The sequence below is a fragment of the Heptranchias perlo genome, chromosome 5 (assembly GCF_035084215.1).
Source record: "Heptranchias perlo isolate sHepPer1 chromosome 5, sHepPer1.hap1, whole genome shotgun sequence".
Classification (NCBI taxonomy): domain Eukaryota; kingdom Metazoa; phylum Chordata; class Chondrichthyes; order Hexanchiformes; family Hexanchidae; genus Heptranchias; species Heptranchias perlo.
Window position 1 is genome coordinate 115,015,882 of NC_090329.1, and position 22,785 is coordinate 115,038,666.

At 46.9% G+C, this 22,785-nt stretch overlaps 1 protein-coding gene across 5 annotated transcripts in view; it reads right to left on the reverse strand.

Moving 5' to 3' along the window:
- Window positions 1–22,785, reverse strand: part of LOC137322036 (tyrosine-protein kinase Fyn) — a 278,886-nt gene that overhangs the window by 162,766 nt on the left and 93,335 nt on the right. For 4 of the 5 annotated variants that reach the window (XM_067985066.1, XM_067985062.1, XM_067985064.1 and 1 more), the window contains one exon: window positions 21,437–21,495. The exons of the other annotated variant lie outside the window; for it this stretch is intronic. The gene's annotated coding sequence lies outside the window, so the exon portion shown is untranslated. The remainder of the gene's footprint in view (window positions 1–21,436; window positions 21,496–22,785) is intronic. 5 annotated transcript variants of the gene reach the window in all.

Genomic DNA, 22,785 nt, shown 5'->3' on the forward strand with positions numbered 1-22,785 from the left:
ATCTGGAATCAATACTAGTATCAGTAATGATGGCCATGAAACTACCGGATTGTCGTAAAAACCCATCTGGTTCACTAATGTCCTTTAGGGAAGGAAACCTGCCGTCCTTACCCGGTCTGGCCGATATGTGACTCCAGACCCACAGCAATGTGGTTGATTCTTAATTGCCCTCTGAAATGGCCTAGCAAGCCACTCAGTTGTAAAATCTCGCTACGAAAAGTCACAATAAGAATAAAACCGGACGGACGACTAGGCACCGGACACGACAACGGCAAAACAGCAAGCCCAGTCGACCCTGCAAGGTCCTCCTTACTAACATATGGGGACTTGTGCCAAAATTGGGAGAGCTGTCCCACAGACTAGTCAAGCAACAGCCTGACATAGCCATACTCACAGAATCATACCTTTCAGCCAACGTCCCAGACTCTTCCATCACCATCCCTGGGTATGTCCTGTCCCTCCGGCAGGACAGACCCACCAGAGGTGGTGGTACAGTGATATACAGTCAGGAGGGAGTGGCCCTGGGAGTCCTCAACATTGACTCTGGACCCCATGAAATCTCATGGCATCAGGTCAAACGTGGGCGAGGAAATCTCCTGCTGATTACCACCTACCGTCCTCCCTCAGCTGATGAATCAGTCCTCCTCCATGTTGAGCACCACTTGGAAAAAGCACTGAGGGTAGCAAGGGCACAAAATGTACTCTGGGTGGGGGACTTCAATGTTCATCACCAAGAGTGGCTCGGCAGCACCACTAATGACCGAGCAGGCCGAGTTCTGAAGGACATAACTACCAGACTGGGCCTGCGGCAGGTGGTGAGCGAACCAACACGAGGGAAAAACTTACTTGACCTCGTCCTCACCAATCTACCTGTCGCAAATGCATCTGTCCATGACAGTATTGGTAGGAGTGACCACCGCACAGTCCTCGTGGAGATGAAGTCCCGTCTTCGCACTGAGGACACCATCCAACGTGTTGTGTGGCACTACCACCGTGCTAAATGGGATAGATTCAGAATGGATCTAGCAGCTCAAAACTGGGCATCCATGAGGCGCTGTGGGCCATCAGCAGCAGCAGAATTATATTCCAGCACAATCTGTAACCTCATGGCCCGGCATATTCCTCACTCTACCATTACCAACAAGCCAGGGGATCAACCCTGGTTCAATGAGGAGTGTAGAAGAGCATGCCAGGAGCAGCACCAGGTGTACCTAAAAATGAGGTGCCAAACTGGTGAAGCTACAATTCAGGACTACATGCATGCGAAACAGCGGAAGCAACATGCTATAGACAGAGCTAAGCAATTCCACAACCAACGGATCAGGTCAAAGCTCTGCGGTCCTGCCACATCCAGTCGTGAATGGTGGTGGACAATTAGACAACTAACGGGAGGAGGAGGCTCTGCAAACATCCCCATCCTCAATGATGGCGGTGTCCAGCACGTGAATGCAAAAGACAAGGCTGAAGCGTTTGCAACCATCTTCAGCCAGAAGTGCCGAGTGGATGATCCATCTCAGCCTCCTCCCGATATCCCCACCATCACGGAAGCCAGTCTTCGGCCAATTCGATTCACTCCACGTGATATCAAGAAACGGCTGAGTGCACTGGATACAGCAAAGGCTATGGGCCCCGACAACATCCCAGCTGTCGTGCTGAAGACTTGTGCTCCAGAACTAGCTGCGCCTCTAGCCAAGCTGTTCCAGTACAGCTACAACACTGGCATCTACCCGACAATGTGGAAAATTGCCCAGGTATGTCCTGTCCACAAAAAGCAGGACAAATCCAATCCGGCCAACTACCGCCCCATCAGTCTACTCTCAATCATCAGCAAAGTGATGGAAGGTGTCGTCGACAGTGCTATCAAGCGGCACTTACTCACCAATAACCTGCTCACCGATGCTCAGTTTGGGTTCCGCCAGGACCACTCGGCTCCAGACCTCATTACAGCCTTGGTCCAAATATGGACAAAAGAGTTGAATTCCAGAGGTGAGGTGAGAGTGACTGCCCTTGACATCAAGGCAGCATTTGACCGAGTGTGGCACCAAGGAGCCCTAGTAAAATTGAAGTCAATGGGAATCAGGGGAAAAACTCTCCAGTGGCTGGAGTCATACCTAGCACAAAGGAAGATGGTAGTGGTTGTTGGAGGCCAATCATCTCAGCCCCAGGACATTGCTGCAGGAGTTCCTCAGGGCAGTGTCCTAGGCCCAACCATCTTCAGCTGCTTCATCAATGACCTTCCCTCCATCATAAGGTCAGAAATGGGGATGTTCGCTGATGACTGCACAGTGTTCAGTTCCATTCGCAACCCCTCAAATAATGAAGCAGTCCGAGCCCGCATGCAGCAAGACCTGGACAACATCCAGGCTTGGGCTCACAAGTGGCAAGTAACATTCGGGACAGATAAGTGCCAGGCAATGACCATCTCCAACAAGAGAGAGTCTAACCACTTCCCCCTGACATTCAACGGCATTACCATCGCCGAATCCCCCACCATCAACATCCTGGGGGTCACCATTGACCAGAAACTTAACTGGACCAGCCATATAAATACTGTGGCTACTAGAGCAGGTCAGAGGCTAGGTATTCTGCGGCGAGTGACTCACCTCCTGACTCCCCAAAACCTTTCCACCATCTTCAAGGCACAAGTCAGGAGTGTGATGGAATACTCTCCACTTGCCTGGATGAGTGCGGCTCCAACAACACTCAAGAAGCTCGACACCATCCAAGATAAAGCAGCCCGCTTGATTGGCTCCCCATCCACCACCCTGAACATTCACTCCCTTCACCACCGGCGCACCGTGGCTGCAGTGTGCACCATCCACAGGATGCACTGCAGCAACTCGCCAAGGCTTCTTCGACAGCACCTCCCAAACCCACGACCTCTACCACCTGGAAGGATAAGGGCAGCAGGCACATGGGAACAACACCACCTGCACGTTCCCCTCCAAGTCACACACCATCCCGACTTGGAAATATATCGCCGTTCCTTCATTGTCGCTGGGTCAAAATCCTGGAACTCCCTTCCTAACAACACTGTGGGAGAACTGTCACCACACGGACTGCAGCGGTTCAAGAAGGCGGCTCACCACCACCTTCTCAAGGGCAATTAGGGATGGGCAATAAATGCCGGCCTCGCCAGCGACGCCCACATCCCGTGAACGAATAAAAAAAAAATTAAGGACAATGTGTGAAACTGATTGAGAGGTGGCTGAAGGGCAGAGAGCAGGAGAGAAGTTTCTTGGAGTGGTGTTCCACAGGGGTTTGTATTGGAGTCACTCTTATTTAATAATATTTTAAAAATGAGCTGGACTTAGGAAATGAGTGAACAATATTGACATTTGTTAGTGACACCAAATTAGGGGTATAATAAATTGTGACAAGGATTGTGAAAGACTGTAAGATGACAGGAAGGCGGATGGCAAGGGCAGATAGATGTTGAAAAATGTGAAGTAATACATTTTGTAAGCAAGGTCATAGAGAAAGGAAATACACATTAAATGGTAAGATTTTAAACAAAGTAAATGAACAGAGACTTTGGTGTGTAGACGCACAGATCATTAGATGGTGTCATTACATTCGATATGGCAATAAAATTGCTAACCAGCATCCTTGACCTTGTGTTTAGAGATCGATAATACAAAATCAAAGAGTTAACGTTGAACTTGTACAAGTCCTTAGTTAGGCCGCGGTTGGAGTGTTGTGTACAGTTTTGGATGCCCCATTATAGGAAGGATATAAAAGCAATGGAATGGTGCAGTGTAGATTCACTAGAATGTTACTGAGAATGAGGGGTTACAGAGATGGACAGAGATTAAGGAAATTAGGACTTTTCTTCCCACCAGAGCCAGGAAGTGTAAGAGTAATTTTGTAGAGGTCCATGAAGGGTTACGATAAGATTAATAGCAATAGATTGGTTTCACTTGTCAGTGAAACAGTAATGAGAGGCCACAAATTTATGATCATCACAAAGATTGAAATAATAGTGAGAAAAATACATCTCTCTATGCAGAGAGTGGTTAGAATATGGAATGGAACACTGCTACAAACTACTGCTGAAGAACAGGCCAGAAAATCTTTTAGCCAAAAAGAGGAACATTAAAAAGGTGCGGAGAGCGAGCAGGACAGTGTCAATAGCTTGGGTGGCTAATGTGGAGAAAAACACCAGCGTAGACCTGATGGGCCATTTGGCCCGTTTCTGCACTGTAACATTCAAGGATTCCATATAGGGTTTGCCCAAAATGAAGCGCACACTTGCTTCCTGTAGAGAATCATCACACTTATCGAAGTTCAAAGAGCTCAAGTGCAATTTGGCAGAGTCAAGTCTTAGGGGCACTGCTGCAGTTTAACCATCTAAAACAGTGAAGCTTGCCAGAGCAGATTACTGATAGGCTTCTGGAAAAATATGTGGAAATACTTTTACTCTTGTACAAAAGATGAGCATTATGGTGGTCTACAGACATGTATTTATAAGTCATTTTGCATTTATCAAAGGAGACCTAGTACAGTTACCAGGCAACACATATTTCGTCATGTCAAACTAAACAATCATAATGACCAATGGTGAGGAGGGAAGCCTTAAGTGATTCTAAAGTACTCACATTGGAATCTCCAAAGAATAAGTCAGGCCCACTGTTTTCTTTCAGTGCAAATTATATGAATGATTCTTCTCGGATGAAAAAGTCACATCTCAACAATCAATATTGCGTGACTTGTCCTCTGTGCAATATCAACATCAACATTGCAAAATATGGGAGAAGTGCTTTTGAGGATCACAGACAATAAAAGGAAACAAAGAAGCATTTGAAGCCAGCGGAAAGAAGAACACTCAATCACAAGTTGCTTTTGTCCAGTGACAGGTGAACATGATAAGTTAAATCTTAAGTGATTCAGTGCAGAGCAAATTGGATCATTTAATACCTATGGGTCCATAACTTTGACTGTCAAATAAGTAGGCCAATGGGTTTAGGGAAAAGGAGTAGCAATTTAACAGCTGTTTATGGCAGTTGCTAGGTGAATGGTGAGTTGCATCAACGTTCACTTCTTTTAAATTTTGATATTTTGTTCAGGGAAAGCTCAGTAACTCAGGGAAAGCTTTCGGTTTAAAATTTGTTATTTCTTAGGTTGTGAATGCTGAGCTCTTAGATATCGCACACCTAATTGAGTACAACCTTCCAACTGCCCCCAGTGAGTGTGCACGTTATTCCACAAAATGTTTCCCGTTAGCAAAATTATACAACAGTATCAGTGCCTCAATGAAGATTTCATGTGATTAATGAATGCTCGTCTCTGCAATCATCAAAGACTTGCTGATGAGGATGAAAAGTCAAACCAAATCGCATTCATAAAGTTGGCAGTCGTGACCAAGATTTAGTAAAGATGAATTTTGGACATCAAAAGAAGGAAAGCCACCATCGGAATTGTGGACATGTGCTTGAGTATGTCCTGCACGACAGATGGCAATTTTCCTGCTATGTGGAATGCTGACTAGAAATAGGAGTGAAAAGTTTGCAGAACTACAATCCTGGTGTGCAGCCTCGCTTGATGAGCGCATGGATTGGAGAACTGGGTGCAGACGTTAGTGCGTCCAATTCGCGGTGCTCCCGATTTTCCAATTTTTAATTTTAATCACTGGAACACCAGGAATCAGTAGCACTGACGTCCGCACCCAATTCTCTGACCTGCAATCCCGTTGACCAAGGCTTCACACTGAAAACCTGGCCTCACTATACTTACCTATGGTCTTAAATTTTATAATTTACATAGTCCTCAGTTTAGACAATGCTGCTTTGAATTGTGGATGTAGGATTAGGTTCCTGGTTAAAGCTCATTGGCTCTTCAGACGCCCGAGTCCTACTGTGTCCACTTCTTCTACAAAAATAGACATTCTGCTAAGTATTCAATTAATAAATATGATGGGGAATAACTAATGGTAGATTTGCATAATTGATTCAAATGTTCACAATCTAAGAACTGATATTTGTGGAGTTTCGTGGCTTTGCGACAAAATAGCTACAAAGCAAGTTGGCATCAAGTGGTTGAGTTTAGAACCTTGTGTCAGCACCCTTGTTTGGCGGCCCGCAGCTCGCCTGCCAAATTCAAGTGAGTCCGGACCCTCGGAATTGAGCCCGCCTATTCCCCACTGGAACGGGGTGGGGGGAGGGGGGCGGTGTTCGGCCAGCTATTTTTAAAATCCTACTCCGCGTCTAAGGAAGATTCATCAGCCAGTTTCAAAAGACTGCGGATAATTATTTTTCTAGTCCCCATGTGGAAGTTCATTTGATGTTCTCTTATGTTAACTGATGAACTTTGACTCATCTAAGGATGAGCCCTGCATCATTTTCTCCATGATTAGAGGTGCAATCTCCAGAAAAAAAAGTGTTAAAAGTACTTTCAAATGTTAGAAGGTTAGTTTGAATGCAATTCATCCAGAGCTTTCCATCTAGATAATGCAAAATTCCACATGGGGCTTTTAACCAAGCAAGGCCCAGCTAAAGTGAGAAGTGATTTCAGATTCTCAGAGGGATATTGTTTTTAATTTGCATCGAGAAAATAACCACTTATATACAAAAGAAATCTTGCTTTAGAGCCCTGCAATCTTCCTTGTGCAATGTAATCTTAACAAAAGCACAGCTCACACAGGTAGAATGTTTCCATACAAGAAACAGACAAACGTTCTTCGTTTCTAACTGTCTGACACAGGATCCTTGCACGATGAATTAAAGAACTTCAAATCATTTGAAATAACTGGGCGAAGGTCCAGTAGAAAGGAGAGAAAGACAATCGAGAAGCTGGGTTGTGATCTCGGAGGTGACAGAGCACAAGAGAAAAACATTTTTCAGAGTTACCCAGCTTTAGCTTTTGTACTCCATCTACAGTGATTCCCAAACAACTAGTAAAAATTCTGGAATCCCATTTAATAAACTAACTTATTCAGTCACCATAAAGTAGTGGCCTTGGTCATCAGGCTGTATTCAGGGTTTTTTTTAAGTTGTCAGCTGATTTTTTAAAAAAAAATTGAATTGCAAGCTTTTTTTGATGTAGTTTCAGTAAATTGTTGGCCAGCTTTTGCTCGTTTTCTAGGTTGGCATGTATACCTTACAAGTGTAAAATGTTTTCAGGGCGTCATAAAATAGAAACTTGTCAATGGATCAAATATCTGCAATTGAGCTTTTTTGAGGTTAAAGGAAATGAAGCAAAATAACTTGTTGCAGGCAATTCTGGAGAAGCAGAAAGGTGCTGTCTTGCAACTATAATTAGCTTAAAAAATATGAGGATGGATTTTTTTTTCCAATTGCAAAAACATCAGTGAAGGGCCAAAGCCCCATATTACAGGGCATCACGAAGATTGAAGTAAGTGGAAGGGAAGATGGAGATAAATGAAGTAATGTGATAGATTTAGTAGTAATTATTAGGTGATGCTTGAGTTTTAAAAGCCTGTAGATTGAAGGAGGAAATGAAGATGCAGATCTAAGGCATTCCAAAGTTTTGAAGTCCTAGGAAATAGTGAATTGAAATAGGAAACAATGTGACACATCTCGATTACAATAAAGCCCTGGTGAAAAGTAATATAAGCCTATTGACTTCCCAAACACTGAATTATCCCAAACACGCCTCAAAGCTTCTGCAAGAATTGGACAAATTTAAAATCCTGATCAGAAAACAGCCCTCTAGGTTAAACACCCAAATGCTGTGCTCCCGAGAACAAAACGGACCTCTGTTACCCTCAGCCCTCCTACAGCAGCTTGCCTGCCCATTTAGTGGGTTTTGCTCCTTCCGAATCTACGCTGGTGGCTGCATTGGAACCGCAAGAGAAAAGTCTCAAAATAAAAACAGTGCTTCTTACTTGCTTGGATAACTTAAAAAAAACCGTCTTGGGTACAAATTGGTCGGGATGGAGGGAGGGATGACTTACATTTATAACAACGTCTTTCATGACCCCAGCAAGTCCCAAAGCACTTCAGAGCCAATTAAGTACTTTTCAAGTGTAGTCACTCTTGTAATGGTAGGAATACGGATGTCCCATTGACCCACTAAGTTGGACATCCAAGCAAGCAGCAGAGAGGATCAAGATCTCAAACTCCACTTGAAACGCTGATATAGCCAAAAAATCAGTAGTGATACCCGGACACAAATAACACACTGCTTTTGAGCTGCATTATAGAATACCTCCCTTCGCTAAACCAGTAGGCACATTTTAACATCAGCATTTGCCAATAAATCCAATGCAAAGCTTTGGTGTTGTTGAAGGAATACGTACAAGGAAAGCTTCAGCTGGAAAAAGGAATCTGAGATGTTCAAAGATTTTTTGAGGGGAATAAAAACTTAGCAACAGGTCAATACGTCAAAATCAAAAAAGAAAAAAAACATGCATCTTGCTCACCAGACACAAATCACTTAAATGAAGAGATTCTGATTTTATTGCACAGCATGCTAGGCACAGATGCCACAAATGGTAAATGTAAACACAGACGTACAGCCCCTAAAGTGGGAGCTGCTCTTGTGATCTGTAATAAGAGGGTCATAAAGAAGGACCTTTTGCAGTTATGTGTCCATCACTTGCTGCTCCACCAGATCAGATTTGGCCAGCTGGCAAGTGGCTGGGATCAAGAGCTGAAAGTTGTGGGGTCACAAGTCATTAAATTCACACAATACTCGAGAAAAGCAGACTTGACGTCGCAGATGATGGAGGAGCCACTGTCAAGCTATATGACATTCAGCTAGTGACGCCAACCCTTCAGGAATGTCCTGGAGTCTCCAGGAATTGAAGATTAATCTCCAGGATACTGCTACGAGCAACATGAGAGAAAAACCATTGGGGCATTAAAAATAGTGTGTGATTTTTTTTCCATTTTCTTTGAACATTTGTTGTAAAAATATTGGAAACTGAATAAAAAGGCCGCTTGACTGACAGTCAAGCGTCATCCAATCAGGTAAATAAGAGCCTGTTTGCCTTCCAATTGGCCTGAGAATGCGGTGCGTGCGAGGATGGTCATGTCGAGCAACCAATGGTGGGAGTGTGGGGGTGGGGCAGGAGGTCGTGTCATGAAACCTCCAGGAATACGTCCAACAAGAGTTGGCAACCCGACATTCAGCATGGACTTTAAGTTCTAGGTGTTACAGAAGAAAGAAAAATAAATCTCGCCCCACAGTTACTGGTTTGGGGAATTTAATATATAAATGCTTGCAGGCCCCGCCACTGAGGGCATTCAGTAAAGGCTGCCTCGCAACCTCAGTACACAACAGGCCTGGAACCAGCACGTGGAAACAGCTGGTTCAGATTGGTCTGTATAAAACCCATAAACATTTTTACATAAGCCCATAAAAAGCGGGAGAATTAAATCAAACTATGGATTAGACCACCCAACATGTGTCATCAGGCCCCTCCCAATGTTCACTGGACACTCCAACCCTGAAATTTAATGCACATGAAAATAACAGTGCTTCCATGACTTTTATTTAGATCAAAAGGCATCATATTAAAAATAAAATCCATGAAAGGATGTTGTTTTTAAAAAGAATCGCCAGTGGTAGTTTACCAACAAACACAGACGGAGGGTAATCCCTCTCAGATTTACTCTGGTAATTCAGCTGGTGAGTGTACCATTTGGTGCAGTACAGGGCCACCTAAATCATGACAATTTCAGGATCAATCCCCAGTCCGTGCAAAGTTAGATCATCTCAGTCGGGACAGCAGTCGAGGCATTCGAACTGATCTTGGTAACCTTACCAACACTCATTGGCTGGCCATACACATGTAGAATGACGACTTGGGTATCTTACTGGAGGGCTGGTACCCGAAGAACCATGCACAAGCGCCATCACGAGCCGGGGGGCAGCGCCTTCGCGGGCACGAGCCGGGGGGCAGCGCCTTCACGGGCACGAGCCGGGGGCAGCGCCATCACTGGCACGAGCCGGGGGGCAGCGCCTTCACGGGCACGAGCCGGGGGGGGGGGGCAGCGCCTTCACTGGCACGAGCCGGGGGGGCAGCGCCTTCGCGGGCACGAGCCGGGGGGGCAGCGCCTTCGCGGGCACGAGCCGGGGGGGCAGCGCCTTCGCGGGCACGAGCCGGGGGGGCAGCGCCTTCGCGGGCACGAGCTGGGGGCAGCGCCATCACTGGCACGAGCCGGGGGCAGCGCCATCACTGGCACGAGCCGGGGGCAGCGCCATCACGGGCACGAGCCGGGGGGGCAGCGCCATCACGGGCACGAGCCGGGGGCAGCGCCATCACTGGCACGAGCCGGGGGGGCAGCGCCTTCGCGGGCACGAGCCGGGGGGGCAGCGCCTTCGCGGGCACGAGCCGGGGGGGGCAGCGCCTTCGCGGGCACGAGCCGGGGGGGGCAGCGCCTTCGCGGGCACGAGCCGGGGGGGGCAGCGCCTTCGCGGGCACGAGCCGGGGGGGGCAGCGCCTTCGCGGGCACGAGCCGGGGGGGCAGCGCCTTCACGGGCACGAGCCGGGGGGGGCAGCGCCTTCGCGGGCACGAGCCGGGGGGGGCAGCGCCTTCGCGGGCACGAGCCGGGGGGGCAGCGCCTTCGCGGGCACGAGCCGGGGGGGGCAGCGCCTTCGCGGGCACGAGCCGGGGGGGGCAGCGCCTTCGCGGGCACGAGCCGGGGGGGGCAGCGCCTTCACGGGCACGAGCCGGGGGGGGCAGCGCCTTCACGGGCACGAGCCGGGGGCATCACGAGAGGCAGCGGCATCACGAGAGGGAGAGAAAAGGAAAGAAAATAGTTATGGAGATAAATTCATCCTTATTTTTTGTTACCTGCCAGCTATGAAATTTGGGAATCTCCTAACCTGCCAGACGTTCCAGCATGGGATATATTCAAGACTGGCATTGGAGTAAACAAATATCTCCAGTTTACAACCATTTCTGGAACAAGTCAAAAACAGTCAATGCTTCAGAAATCAAATATAAAATAAAGGTTACAATCCAAGTTTGTTTTTAAAGAATAAAGGTTTGTAAGTACTTATCAAATGTTTGAGTTTAGAAATAGGAGTGGATGGGACACTGCAGCTTCGAAATGTTTTGACTTCTCTCATTAAGGTCTGTACATTGCCGTTTATAAAATATAATGTTATACAAGCCTCGACTGCTCTTAGGGATAACTCTTAATTACAATAAGATTACAGTTCAGATCGAACAGCTGCATCAGGCTATTGCATGTGCTCTTTCCGAGAAGTCATATGATTCCCTCGGGTTCACTCTAGTCTAAATGGTTGTATGTGTAATTTGGTCAGACACGTGGACAGCCCAAATACACTCGGGGTTCAATTCCGCCTCTTACTGAACACGCAATGGACAAGCTGATGCCTTTGCCAATTGTGGTTCAACACATAAAAAGGAGGTGGATAATTTACAGCCCCTCAGCTGAAAACGTAAACTCCAATTCAAAAACATGCTTTAGTCTGAGACTAATATCACAAGCAGCAGATACTCCATTTTTTTCCCTATATGTCCAGTTAAGTGCCCATTATAAAGCAATGTTTGGGAGTCAGCCAAACTATTGCTATAAGCAACACATGATAACCACTTAAATATAAACACAACATGTTGGAACACACTCAGCAGGTCAGGAAGCATCTGTGGAGAGAGAAACAGAGTTAATGGCCTCGATATTAAACTCCACCCCCCCACCCCCACAACAGGTGGGGGGGGGGGGGTTAAAGAGTTAAATACAGGGAATGCGACCCTAACACAGCGTACATGCGGCCACCGTCGGTGGATATCGTAACGTCAGAGTGTCCCGCTGTGGAGAGGCGAGACACCTCATTAACATATTTAAATCGGGCTCCCGCAGTGCAATTGGGAGCCCGATTTAAAATTTATTGCTGCTGCGCGAGTTTCCCAGAGAAAACTCAGCAGCAAAAGAGAGGGCGAGCTGCCAGCTCCACGAGGTAAGTGCCTTTTTCAGCACTCCTTGTGGGCCAGGAAGAGCAAGAGTGCCCCCCACCACCGCTTCAAGGAAGCCTTTGGCCTCCCCCAGTACCCCCGTCGCGAGCCTCTCCTTCCCCCGTCCCTCCGGTCGCGGGCCTCTCCTTCCCCCCGGTCGCGGGCCTCCCCTTCCCCCCGTCCCCCCGGTCGCGGGCCTCCCCGTCCCCCCGGTCGCGGGCCTCCCCTTCCCCCCGGTCGCGGGCCTCCCCTTCCCCCCGGTCGCGGGCCTCCCCTTCCCCCCCGTCGCGAGCCTCTCCTTCCCCCGTCCCCCCGGTCGCGGGCCTCCCCTTCCCCCCGCTCCCCCCGGTCGCGGGCCTCCCTTTCCCGCCGGTCGCGGGCCTCCCCTTCCCCCCGTCCCCCCGGTCGCGGGCCTCCGCTTCCCTCCGGTCGCGGGCCTCCCCTTCCCCCCGTCCCCCCGGTCGCGGGCCTCCCCTTCCCCCCCGGTCGCGGGCCTCTCCTTCCCCCCGGTCGCGGGCCTCCCCTTCCCCCCGGTCGCGGGCCTCCCCTTCCCCCCGGTCGCGGGCCTCCCCTTCCCCCCGGTCGCGGGCCTCCCCTTCCCCCCGGTCGCGGGCCTCCCCTTCCCCCCCGTCGCGGGCCTCCCCTTCCCCCCCGTCGCGGGCCTCCCCTTCCCCCCCGTCGCGGGCCTCCCCTTCCCCCCCGTCGCGGGCCTCCCCTTCCCCCCGGTCGCGGGCCTCCCCTTCCCCCCGGTCGCGGGCCTCCCCTTCCCCCCGGTCGCGGGCCTCCCCTTCCCCCCGTCGCGGGCCTCTCCTCCCCCGGTCGCGGGCCTCCCTTTCCCCCCGTCCCCCCGGTCGCGGGCCTCCCTTTCCCCCCTTCCCCCCGGGCCTCTCCTTCCCCCAATACCCCAGTCGCGGGCCTCTCTGACCTCTCAATTGTCAGGGACTGTCCCTAAAGGTCTCTGGCTGAGGCCTCCTGCCATTAGTGCTCCCTCCCACCTGCCATTCAGCGTGTCCATTTGGCCAAGCTAAAAAATGTTAATGAGGTCCTGCCGTTAAGTTCGGCAAGACCTCCGCACCCCCGGTTTTGCCGAGCTCTTCGGCTGTTTCAGCCTCACCCACACCCTCCCCATAAATATCGGGTCAACCTTTCAGGTTGATGACCTTTCTTCATTACTTGTTAATTACTCAGCTTCCTTGGAGTGCTTTCACTTGCACTATCATACAGTACAGTGGCAGCAGCAACAACTTCATAGAATCAAATAGCATAGTAGGAGGCCATTCGACCCATCGTGCCTGTGCCGGCTCTTTGAAAGAGCTATCCAATTAGTCCCACTCCCCCGCTCTTTCCCCATGGCCCTGCAAGTTTGCGAATTTAACATAGAAAAAATGTCCCAAGGCACCTTCACTGAACCCTAGGGAACACAGACGCTGAGCCAAAGGAGGAGAGGTTAGGACTGATGGGTATACAGTAGTCATAGAGTCATAGAGTTATACAGCACGGATAGAGGCCCTTCGGCCCATCGTGTCCGCGCCGGCCATCAAGCCCTGTCTACTCTAATCCCATATTCCAGCATTTGGTCCGTAGCCTTGTATGCTATGGCATTTCAAGTGCTCATCCAAATGCTTCTTGAATGTTGTGAGGGTTCCTGCCTCCACAACCCTTTCAGGCAGTGAGTTCCAGACTCCAACCACCCTCTGGGTGAAAAAGTTCTTTCTCAAATCCCCTCTAAACCTCCCGCCTTTTACCTTGAATCTATGTCCCCTTGTTATAGAACCCTCAACGAAGGGAAAAAGCTCCTTAGTATCCATCCTATCTGTGCCCCTCATAATTTTGTACACCTCAATCATGTCCCCCCTCAGCCTCCTCTGCTCCAAGGAAAACAAACCCAATCTTCCCAGTCTCTCATCATAGCTGAAGCGCTCCAGCCCTGGTAACATCCTGGTGAATCTCCTCTGCACCCTCTCCAAAGCGATCACATCCTTCCTGTAGTGTGGCGACCAGAACTGCACACAGTACTCCAGCTGTGGCCTAACCAGTGTTTTATACAGCTCCATCATAACCTCCTTGCTCTTATATTCTATGCCTCGGCTAATAAAGGCAAGTATCCCATATGCCTTCTTTACCACCTTATCTACCTGTTCCGCCGCCTTCAGGGATCTGTGAACTTGCACACCAAGATCCCTCTGACCCTCTGTCTTGCCTAGGGTCCTCCCATTCATTGTGTATTCCCTTGCCTTGTTAGTCCCTCCAAAGTGCATCACCTCGCACTTTTCCGGGTTAAATTCCATTTGCCACTGTTCCGCCCAGCTGACCAACCCATCTATATCGTCCTGCAGACTGAGGCTATCCTCCTCGCTATTTACCACCCTACCAATTTTTGTATCATCAGCGAACTTACTGATCATACCTTTTACATTCATATCCAAGTCATTAATGTAGACCACAAACAGCAAGAGACCCAGCACCGATCCCTGTGGTACCCCACTGGCCACAGGCTTCCAGTCACAAAAACAACCTTCGACCATCACCCTCTGCCTTCTGCCACTAGTCAAACCCAAATAGTTACTCATGTGTGTGTGTTTTGAACAAGCACCTAGACAAAGGGGAAATAATTGCAACATCTATTGCAGTCAATGGAATGAATATTGGGCGGGGTGTATAATGGCCGGCCGTTGCCATGCCGCCTGGTTTGCACTACAGGCCCAGACCAATTTCTAACCCAAAACCTCCAAGACAAATAAACTCCAACATTTCACCCTGATACACGAATGGTAATCAAATGAAACTCTGGGATTAATTCCACCTTACAACTAGTACTACTCAAACCTCGCTAAGGCCATCCCCACGCCTCCACTACTCGCCTTCAAACAGCCACCCAACTTCAAACAGACCATCGTTCGCAGCAAATTACTCAGCTTTCAGGAGAACAGCGTCCACGACACCACACAACCCTGCCACGGCAACCTCTGCAAGACATGCCAGATCATCGACACAGATACCACCATCACACGAGAGGACACCACCCACCACGTACATGGTTCATACTCCTGTGACTCGGCCAACGTTGTCTACCTCATACGTTGCAGGAAAGGATGCCCCAGAGCATGGTACATTGGCGAGACCATGCAGACACTGCGACAACGGATGAACGGACACCACGCAACAATCGCCAGACAGGAGGGTTCCCTCCCAGTCAGGGAACACTTCAGCAGTCAAGGACATTCAGCCACCGATCTTTGGGTAAGCGTTCTCCAAGGCGGCCTTCAAGACACACGAAACGCAAAATCGTCGAGCAGAAATTGATAGCCAAGTTCCGCACCCATGAGGACGGCCTCAACTGGGATCTTGGGTTCATGTCATGCTACACGTAACCCCACCGGTGAAAAAAAGTTATCTGTTTTTAATACAACGGGTCATTCTCTCTCTTTCTCTTCCTTTCGGATGTTTCTCTCTCTCTCTCTCTGTCTTTTGTTCTGGCCGTTTGTATATTCGGTGGTCCTGTATGTAACATCTCTCTGTCTGAACACTTTGATTGCCTTAACAACGGGCAGTTGGAAAGATTATCTGTAATCACCAGGCATGGTTCTCTGACTATAAATGCGGTAACCTTCAAGGAATCCCACACTTCACCTGACGAAGGAGAAAGCCTCCGAAAGCTTGTGATTTTCAAATAAAACAGTTGGACTATAACCTGGTGTTGTAAGATTCCTTACATTTGTCAACCCCAGTCCATCACCGGCATCTCCTCATCATACTCAAACCGTAGCAGCTTACATTTCACAAGCATCTCAGCCATGGTCCCACCAGCACAGGAACCATTGTACCCCATGGTCGTCTCATCTGTGTCCATTAATATCCCTGTAACCCTCAACCCATTCACTGAACAGACACGTATCCGTCACACATTCACTTCCCAGCTGAAGAAACAAATTCTTCTCATCTCTTAATGCTAGTTAATTTTGAACTCATGTTGCCCATTGTAAATAACTAGATTACACCTGGATCCTGGACCATGTCCCTTCTCAATCTTTTCTCCACAAAGAAAAGTTTAATTCCATCGGCAGCTATCTGTTTTATTTCGCAAAAGATTCTTCAAACCCATCTCAGATTCTGTAATACTTGCAATCTTAACAAGGTCCAATATAGACACATTTTTTCCAACTCATGCAGTGGATGTCTTGACTCATAAAATAAACTCACTAATCTGCATTCTTAAATAGCAGCGAAAATAACACTGAACACTACGGTTGAACTTCCTGCCAGATTTACTTAAAGATATAATCCAGTTTGCAGCACATGGCCAATTCAATTTTCCCCGAGTGTTTATTAATCTATAGGTAGAAGAAAGATGGGCTTGTGGGCTGGCATTATTAGTCTCAGTACAATTCATCCATTAGTGGAAATTTTAAATGGAAAATTTGACTCAAATACAAATTGGGATTTCCCGTTTTGTACTCACGCCAACTATTTGGTAAAATTAACAGGACCAAATTCTCTCTCTTAGTCCAACTCACTTGACTTTTTCCAGAGTGCTTTTGTTTGTTCTGCAATTTATACTGCAATAAGTACCAACCAGTCACACTAGCTTGCTAAGCAGGAAGCAATGGCTTCCCCTTCAGAATAACAAATGACAGCAATTCACATTTCATTAAAACGAATTGGCCATTGTCGACACAGAAAAGATTGCATGATATGATATTTAACGAAGCAGATCTGTCCACACCACACACAAGTGATGCAGTGCCAAGCATTTTGTGCCACTTTAAGTCAACCAGTTGCAGAAACGGAACCCTGTGATGCTCAATTTATGAGACAGCTAACTAGTAGAAACATTAGGGCTTAAATCACCAGCAAAGTTGCAGGGAATACAATAGTCTCGCATAGCGATTTAGCTGATAACACATTCGGAGCTTTCTTGGCGAGTGTGAGTGCTGGAGAAGCTGTGAATGAGCATGGGGTGGTTACGTTGCTGGCAATCAATCTAGTTTTATTTGGAGGACTTTGTGGCCTCAGTAGCAGAATATGTGATGCCGGGAATTGTGAGTAATGTCACACTGTGCCAGGTGATGGTATCGATTTCATTTCTGAAGTATATTTACCAAATATTTCTGCTTTGCTGTGGGATTTTTCTCCCCCCTACACACCCCTCTTGTTATTAAATCAAAGTTTCACTCTCAAAGAGAAAGATATCACGAGTAGCAAAGCTGGTAATCTCAGTCAGAAGTAGCAGAGCACCAGAGTTATCACACTGCTCCAGAGACCACAGCAGATATTGTGATAACCCACTGCCAGCACAACCATGAGGTGAAGAACCAGGGCGGCAATGCGTGCTGGCAGTCGAGCCTCAAATATTCTGCCTTACTCTGCTAGAAAGGGACGCAATTCAAATCACTAGGGTCCCGCTTTTAAAATCAGCACCTAAATGTCTTAAATTGTGTCCGTCATTCTGTTGGAACAATGTTCCAACACAAGACAGGAGCGTAAAGAAAGAACTTGCATTTATATAGTGCCTTTTACAAGCTCAGGACGTCCCAAAGCACTTTACAACCAATGAGGTACTTGTGAAGTACAGTCACTGTTGTATTGTAGGAGAGGCGGCAGCTCATTTGCACACAGCAAGCTCAGCCTCCTTCTGTGTTGTATGATTCTAATGAAAGAACATGCACTGTAAAAAGTTTTTAGTTGGGCCTCTCATGCGGAAGGCATGGACCAGTTTTAAAGATGTTTTTACCATTACAATTAATTGTTTCCCTCTGATACAACGGTACTTCATTGGCTGTAAAGTGCTTTGGGACGTCCTGAGGTCATGAAAGGTGCTATATAAGTGCAAATTCTATCTTTCTTCTTAAAAGGATTTTTCTTCAGACACAGTTATAGTAGTCTTTTATATTGCAGCTGACAAGGAAATACGGAGAGACGAGCAGAAGAGTTGGGTGTATTTGTGGTAAAACTCAGGACTGAGGAGAAATATTCCTTCTGAAGTATGTAGCCTTGAGTATAATTTGTCGAAATCACAGTGCACCTGCTGGTGTCTTACACGCACATCATTTGGAAACAGTCGGCCAAAATATTATTTAATGGTTTTGTAAAGTAAATGTTTAAAAACCACACATCATCATCAGTACATTCAGATTACATTAGATAAAGAAGAGGTCACTTTTGCTAAACATTACACCACGAGCGGATTGTGTTTTAAACAACAACAACTTACATTTATATAGCGCCATTAACTTAGTAAAATATTCCAAATGACTGTTAAAGGACTGGACGGTGCAGTGGATTACTTCATTGTCCAACTATCTCTGGGCCCTAGATTTGAATCCTGTCCAGAATGACAGGCGAAAGTCTCTCCCTCAGCTGCAAGAATCCTCTGCAACATGTATTTGGGCAATCTTCACTCAGTACTTCCCACACACAGACCACAACACAAAGCTGCCCACATGTTGGCAATCCCACTCAAACAGATCTTAAGGCAACTGGATTATATACTTGAAAATGAGAGCATTTGCAGGGCTATGGGGAAAGAGCAGGGGAATGGGACTAATTGGATAGCTCTTTCAAAGCGCTGGCACAGACGTGATGGGCCGAATAGCCTCCTTCAGCGCTGTAAGACTTTATTAGGAAGCCTGGTGTTGGGAATTGGAAACTCGCTGAGGGTGGCTCTAACGTGCACGGCTGGAAGGAGTAGATGCACCTTGGCACTGCAGCCTGACACTGCTAAAGCTGTCCTGGGAGTGCTTGATGCTGACCAGAGTCACAGGTCTTCATTTACCCAGCACTGAGGTCCCTCACCTTAATGAGTGCAAACAGTAAAGAATTCTCCCTATTCGCTAGTTGTTGGTTCCCACTGCATTCCTTCCCATTCATCACATTCCTCCTTCCACCTGGAGGAATAGCCCGTTTGTGCAAAGGGCCCGTGTCGGACTGCAGCCAATACCCCTAGTCAATATCTCCTCTTCTCTTGTCAACAGGACCCCAATAAATCCTCTCGTAGTCATGTGCAAATAAACATACCCCACTAACTCACTCACTGTGCAGCTCAAAGGACAGTTAGTGCCTGGATTGGAACCCAGGTATGGAGATGACAGCTGACATTCCACTCCTTCTGTACTGCTGCAGTGGATGATGGTTAAGTGATCTGAAATGTTTCTGTACCAAGGACGCAAACAACTATATTTGATGGTGAGCGACCACAGTTGTCAGTACAGTGGGAGCACAGGTACCATCACATTTCCACCGAGGATTAAAACATGAATGATAATTGCAAATGAGAACTTCTAAAAAATCCCTACCTTCGGGTTGCAAAGAAAAGCAAACTAAGTTTTATGTCCCAGAACTTGGAGCAACATCAATAATTCTAAATAGGATCAAATAGGAGGAGCGCATCTGTCTAACAGAATACCTGTCTGCGAACTAGTCACCTTTCAACATAGAATCAGCAAGCCTAACTATTCCTGGGACCATAGCAGGCTGCTTGGTTATTCAGCAATGTATATTTTGCATAAGCCTGAGATTTGGTCTATACCGCAGGCTGTTTTGCACGGTTGAAATGGTGAGAGTGTTACTTACAGAGTGATGCTGATGCAAAGAACAAAATGTGAGAATATGTGTTCCATTGCAACCACAGGCATCACTCAATAAGCACCAAAAAAATACACAGACACACAAAATCAGTACCATCAATTATAAAATCCATTAAACTTTTAACATGCTTTCTGCTACCTTTTGGGTGCTTTTATGAAGTGCTGATGGCACTCTCAAGAGATAACTGGTTTGAAGAAGAACTTGCACCTTTCATGTCCTCAAGATGTCCTAAAGCAACTTCACAGCCAAAGAACTGCTTTTGAAGAATAATCAATGTGATGTAGGCAAATGCAGCAGACAAGTTACACACAAGGTTCCACAAACAGCAACGAGGTAAGTAACTAGTTATTCTGTTTTGGTGATGTTAGTTGAGGAAAATATTGTCCAAGACATAGGAAGAAAGCCCCACTCACCTTCAAATAGGATGCCACAGGATCTTTTGCGTCCAGGCAGAAGGAGCCTCGGTTTAATATCTCATTCAAAAGACAACATCTCTGACAATCCAGCCCTCCCTCAGTACTGCATTGAAATGGGACTTGAGCCCACGCACTTTTGACTCAGTGGCAAGAGTGCTACTAAATGAAGAATCCTACAAGAAGTCTTGTAGATTCAAGAGTATGATTCAAGAGTATGATTACTAATTCTGACAATGTTAGGCAGCAGAATTAAGCTTTTCACTTAAACCAAAGCACCTTGGGTTCGGGACTCTTCCCATATGGCACCAAGTTTCAGGAAGTTTGCAAAGCTTACATTCCAATGGGATCACCAAACCAACATATTTAAGTCAGCACAAATATAGTAACAAAAGGATGTTAAATCATCAATTCTTTTCAGCAGTTTTATTCTTAAAAGGTTATTGACAGCGACAGTCTCCAGTCTTTACACAACTGGAGACTTGTCCACCACCTTTACAAAGAATGTACAGCACAGAAACAGGTCCATGCCAGTATCTATGCTCCATGTGAGCCTCCTCCCACCGTTCTTCATCTCACCCTATCAGTTTACCTTTCTATTCCCTTCTCCCTCATGTGTTTATCGAGCTCCCCCTTAAATGCAACTATGCTATTTGCCTCAATTACTCCTTGTGGTAGTAAGTTCCACATTCGAACCACTCTCTGGGCGAAAGAGTTTCTCCTGAATTCCCTATTGGATCTGTTATATTTATGGCCCCTAGTTCTGGTCTACCTCACAGAAGGGGAAAAATTAAAAGTCCACAAGATGTGCTCCACTGCCCATTGAAAAGAGTTCCAAAAATTGAGGTTGTAACGTCACCAGGTCAATCACCATAACCTTGATGACCCAGATTAAAAAACCATTGGTGCAAATACATCAGATCAAGGCCATACCACAGAAAAACCTACCAAACCATTACCAACACTGGACTCCACTGTAAAGTTAAAAGGCCAATAATCCAGTGGCAGCATCCCCAAAAGGTCATGGGTTCAAACCCCACATAATCTAGGCTGACACTTGGGTGCAGTACTGAGAGAGTGCTGCACTGTCAGGGCCCCTTCTGGCTATTCAGTATTCAGGTGAGTATAAAAGATCTTGTGACACTCGTGTGTGTGTGTCTGGCATTTCAGCCAGATCTGGGATTTGTAGAGGCCATCGAAATGTATTGTGTAACATCTCCACTTCCCACCCTGGTGCAATGGGAGGTTCTCTTCTGAGAGGTACAATGTTGGGGGAAGAGTAAGGTGAGATTTATTCTGCAGCTGCACCTGACCCCAGAGCGCTCTATAGGAATAAACTGGGGTGCCTGAAATGACAGAAGTGTTCCATTCTCCTGCATTAGCATTCCTCACTCTGAATGTGTACAAAAAACAAATCAAATCAAAATGAATCACGACCCTGAGAATGCAGTCACATTAGAGTCTGGGCAGAAAAAAAATAACTGCATAACTGCCTCATCAATATTCTGAAAATTCCCAGTCATACAGCAGTACAAGCACAGACTCACTTACCAAGCGCTCTCCACCATTCAGGATTTTACATCGCTTCACGTACAAATATGATGGAAGACCTGTGGTAGAGGGAGAACACATAAATTTTTTAATTGCGATCTATATAATGTCGTATATTACAAAAGGATATTTTAAAATAAAGACCGATTGCAATGATCGATTACAGGACATGTTCAGTACAACTGCAGGAAACCAGAAACAACAGCTGCTAACATGCTGCCTAATGTAAGGAGTCGCACAACACCAGGTTATAGTCCAACAGCTTTATTTGAAATCACAAGCTTTCGGAGGCTTCCTCCTTCATCAGGTGACGAAGGAGGAAGCCTCTGAAAGCTTGTGATTTCAAATAAAGCTGTTGGACTATAACCTGGTGTTGTGCGACTCCTTACATTTGTCCACCCCAGTCCATCACCGGCATCTCCACATCACAACATGCTGCCTGGCCTCGACTGCATTTAACCCTGGGGTGGGGGGGGGGGGGGAAAGATGAGGATCTTTTGGTATCTTTTACCAAATTTACCATAAGGCTGAGCGGGTGCTGTCAGAAGTGACCCCAGACTCTGCAGACTTCACCTGCTCACAGCAGAACCCAGTGAACCTTCCGCACTGCTGGTCCTCGCTGGATCAGGACAGGTCGCTCTCTTTGGCCAACTGCCAGCCATTCAGAAAGTTTCTTTAACGGTCTGTGCAATAAATAAATAGAAACTGCGATGTCCTTTATCATCACCGTTTCTAGTTATAACCACTTTCTTTCCTTATCAAACTCACGTGTTTTTATTTTGGCTTCCCCTGTCACCTCTGCATGACTACATGGAAGAAAACACGTACTAGCAAACGCAAAAAGGGTAAATGTAGTGTTAGATAAGAGCAGACTGTGCCCTGTGTGCGTGTTTGCTGTTATTATTTCGTTCTCTTGCACTGAATGTACTTTGCATGACAGAGGACCAAGAGGTGAACTGCAATTCAACACGTGCTCTGTTGTTGAGATTTGTGATTTTGGTTCTTGCTTTTGCTGCTCATAAGTCTAGAAAGCCACTAACACATTTGCAACAGGAAAGTCATAGCCATTTACAAACAAAAGACTGGAGTCAAACCTACAATAATAACGAGAACAGTATCTACCTATAGATATGACAACTCTTAACTTCTCCCCTTCTACATTAGGGAAGCACAGATTACAGGTACAACAACACACGAATGCAATTATTGATGATTTGGTTGAATTTTATGTCTCGTTATTCTTGCTCTCTGCACCACACACCATTTTGCGAACGAGTGCGATGGCAAGTTTAAACAGGTGGCCTCCTCAAGGTCCCCGCCATTCACAATCCAACCCCCAGAATCAGTGC